The following is a 3822-nucleotide window of genomic DNA, read 5'->3' as shown; positions in this document are numbered from 1 at the left end:
TGAGTTCGAGATGTCTGAGCTTGGAGGTTCCGCTTCTCTAATGTGATAATAAAGCAACAAGCAACGCCGCTCCCGTGCGCTCATCCCTTGCTTGTTCTTGAGCGCTAGTCATTCATCCCTAGCTGGGTTCTTGGGATATCTTGATTCTCTTTATGATGATGTAAGGGTCGGCAACAATGAATAAGGAATCGATCGGAAGTTCGCGCCAATCGATCTTCTGTAGGAGTAGGAGGTAGCGCGAATCCCCTCTTTCTTCGTTTAGAAGAGTGCTGGACCTCCACAACGTCAAACCATAGAACACAGCTCCTTTCGGTCGAACCCTAGGAAAGACGACTTTACCTTTTTCGTAGATAGTCTGAGTTCGAGCTACTGTAGTCTCCCCCGTTGACCTTCTTTTTTAGATAGAATCCTCAATGAGTGGAAAGGACTCCCAAACTTGCTCCACAGTACTATACCATACAGAGCCGCGCCCTTGTGATATGATAAGAAGAAAAGGGGCCAGGCCGCCCTCTTTTCTTTTCCGCACCAAGCCTTCTTGTAAAATCGGGTGTATAGCTCAGTTGGTAGAGCATTGGGCTTTTAACCTAATGGTCGCAGGTTCAAGTCCTGCTATACCCAAAACAAAAAAAACCACTCTTGTATTCGTAAGGATGCATAGTAGCCTTCAAAGAGCACTCTTTGGCCTTGAGAAAAGCCCCTTTCTCATCAACATCTCGACTTCGCTCGTTGTTTGAGGTAAGTATAAAGGAGATCAGACTGGCTCGGTCATTGATAGGCCGGCCTTCTCCTTATTCATTGGATAGGGCGCGGGGGAAAGTCAAGTCAAGCACTAGTTAGTTGGGGTGGGACGCACCAAAGCAGCGTTCGTTGCACTAGCGCCTTATCTTTTGAAGCTAAACAGAGGCTCGAAAGACGGAGTACGTCCGAAGTCGTTGGCTGCCTTTTTGTAGTGCGCAAGTCAGAGTGAACTTCTTCTTCTGTTCTGCGAATCTACTAACGAGAACTGCCGTACAGTCCTATCTTTTTTTAAGAAAGATCGTAGATGAACGTTTCGTTTCGTTACCTAAGTAGTTGAGCAATTCATTCCAAGGTAAACAAAGAGGTATTTCCTTTTCTCGTTCAGTCCTTCTCTCCTTCCATCCCAGTAGGCCTATTCATGCTTTTTTGCTATCCATCTTGATCAAATAGAAGAAGGGGAAATTCAGACTAGGCAAAACACCTCAAAAAGTGAAAAAAAGATAAAACAACTTTCTTATTGTCAAGTAGTAAACCATAGTTCTCATCCTAGGAAACCATATCGATCATCGGTTCAGAGCTCCCAACTACGAAGCTCTTTTCTAGAGCGAGTCAACAATTCGTGGATCCATGGTTTGGATGAAGCTATGTACCCGGGTAGAGATGATTTGTCTCAAAGATGTTCCGCTCATCCAAGAATCTGAAACTTCATCTACATAAACTCATAAATAGCCCTTTCCTTTCTTTTCTTGACTTAAAAAGGTAATCAATCCTTTCTTTTCATCTTTTATCAAGTCTTCCTCTTCCTGATTGAGTCAATCAGGGATAGAAATTCGGATCAACTATGAGGAGTAGGGCTGCTGGGCAAGTGAATGAACTCTGTCCTAGGCATTTCCAATAAGTTCAGTGAAGTGAGGGCGAAGCCTTTTTTGAGAGGGAAAATACACTCCCAATGATATTCCATAATGGAAGGAATGAGTGGAAGATTTACTGGAAGAAAAAAATACGATACTTTTCTAGTCGTAGGTAGGGCTACCTATCTAGTTTCGTGCTTCGGGCGTACCAGATTCAATAGGCTAGGTTATAGCTGACAGATTTCTTTAAGAACTAGCCGCCTATAAGCCTCGCTAGTAGTATTCCTGCCCAGTGCCGGAGTAGTGACTCACAAGGTAAGTTCTCCTCGATGCATTTCCAACACTCTCTTTTTCTACGTACACTTTTGATTCCTCAGTAGGTAGGGACAACGTTCGAGATCTCATCCGACCGTCTATTTCTCACTGATTGGGAGATTGGATTGGAATCCGAGGAGAACTGATTGGATGTCATGGAACGAATGGGGCACTACGTTGGTTACCCACTGCTAGCCTAGCGGAGATTTCTCTATTTGTTGAAAGTGGAAAGGAGTCATATTTGAATCGGAAAGTTGGGCTCGTTCACTCACACCTTTCTTTGATTATCGATGACTTGGCTTCTTGCTCAAGTAAGCACCCGGCATACCAATTCATTATCCTTGGGGCTCGGCTCGCTCCTTCCTATCTACGTTATTCTTTCTTTGTTACTCTCGTAATGACGTTCCGAAAGAAATCAAGGTTACCAGGTCACAGCTCTGATTCTTCTTCCCTTATAGAACCTTCCCGCAAGAAATCAGTGGAAGTGGGTCCGCCCCTACAACTCATCAAATCTGCCTTCTTTTCTGTTCTGCGCTGTACATATTCTCAAGTTATGAGAAAGAATGGATTTGAATGCAATTTTGAATTAACAAAATAAACGAATGAAGAATATTTTTACCTCTTATCTGATAAGCAATCAAAGCATTTGAACTGCTCAATGAACAATAAAGAAAGAGCTAAGGTAAAAAAGTATATGTGTTACTAATAGTAAACCCATTTTATTTTGAGTTTGCTTTCAGCTGAACATGTTATAACTACAAATGAGGTGAGGCTTGATTAGGTGGCTTTGCAAGAACTAGGGAGGAACACAAGTTATGTACTTTAGGCTAAACATATGAATTTAGAAGATCAACTTTTCCAATTGGACATAAACAAAAGCAACCAATAATATATATATATATATATATATAAACTTCCATAATATTTTCTCTATGGTGAAGTAATTTCATCGATAACCACTAAACGATTAAGTAGCGATGTATGCAAAGCTAGACAACGAACATTTCATAATACACTCGTTCTGCATATCTTTAGGATAAAAGAAAAAACTGCGAAAAAATCCGTTTTCCTAAATAAAAAGATCAAGAAATCTATTTTGTATGGTTCTTATTTCGTTGAAAACGTTTCCATGAGACTTTCTTTCATTGAAGAAGTCCATGACTTGTTCTAGGTGATATGAGGTTGAACAGGCTTTAGAAAAAATGCAAAGAAGGGTACATGAGGGTGGAATAAAAATCAAAAAGATGACCCCTTCTTTCTTCCTGAGCATTACCGATAAATATTCATTCTTTATACGTTAGGTTGGGTTTCAGATGTATATCATTTATTATATGAAACCAAAAAGAAGAAATGACAAGAAAGTTGTATATAGATGGAGGAATAAATTATGATGTGGAAAACAAGGCAGGGGTTCAAATCCTGTCATCCCTACCTATTACTTCTCCTATGGGCAGTAACGAGGGATCAATTGAGATCGATTCAAATTGGACAAAATTCAGAGTTTCATTTTTCTATATGCATGCGGTACAAAAATCATCCTTTTCTTTACTGCTTTATCTCCCGGAAAGCGCTCTTAGTTCAGTTCGGTAGAACGTGTGTCTCCAAAACCCAATGTCGTAGGTTCAAATCCTACAGAGCGTGATTCTGTTCTTGTTATGTCGAATCCAAAAAAAAGAACTTATATAAATATAAGAAAATGAGACAGTAATGAGGTCCATATCGTCATCGTAATAAAAAGAAAGATCTGCAAGCATTCTTTATGGGAGTCGGGGCTTTCTGATTTGAAGTTGCTGGAAAAGAAAGGACTCAGCTTCCGCAAAAGTGATCGATGGAGAAGCTCAAAAGTCTCAATCCACCACTAGCTATCATTCAAGTTTGCACTTTTCGAGCTCATCCTTACCTTTGCGCTTTAGCTGCT

At 40.6% G+C, this 3822-nt stretch overlaps 1 non-coding gene across 1 annotated transcript; it reads left to right on the top strand.

Moving 5' to 3' along the window:
• The first annotated feature begins 545 nt into the window (after window positions 1-545).
• On the top strand, window positions 546-618 carry TRNAK-UUU (transfer RNA lysine (anticodon UUU)). Its single transcript has one exon. It is a non-coding gene; the product is annotated as a tRNA-Lys (tRNA).
• The last annotated feature ends 3204 nt before the right edge of the window (window positions 619-3822 follow it).

This window comes from Triticum urartu, unplaced genomic scaffold (assembly GCF_056163025.1).
Source record: "Triticum urartu cultivar PI428250 unplaced genomic scaffold, HENAU_Tu73 scaffold2, whole genome shotgun sequence".
NCBI classification, from domain to species: domain Eukaryota; kingdom Viridiplantae; phylum Streptophyta; class Magnoliopsida; order Poales; family Poaceae; genus Triticum; species Triticum urartu.
This window is presented reverse-complemented; position numbering and strand designations above follow the sequence as displayed.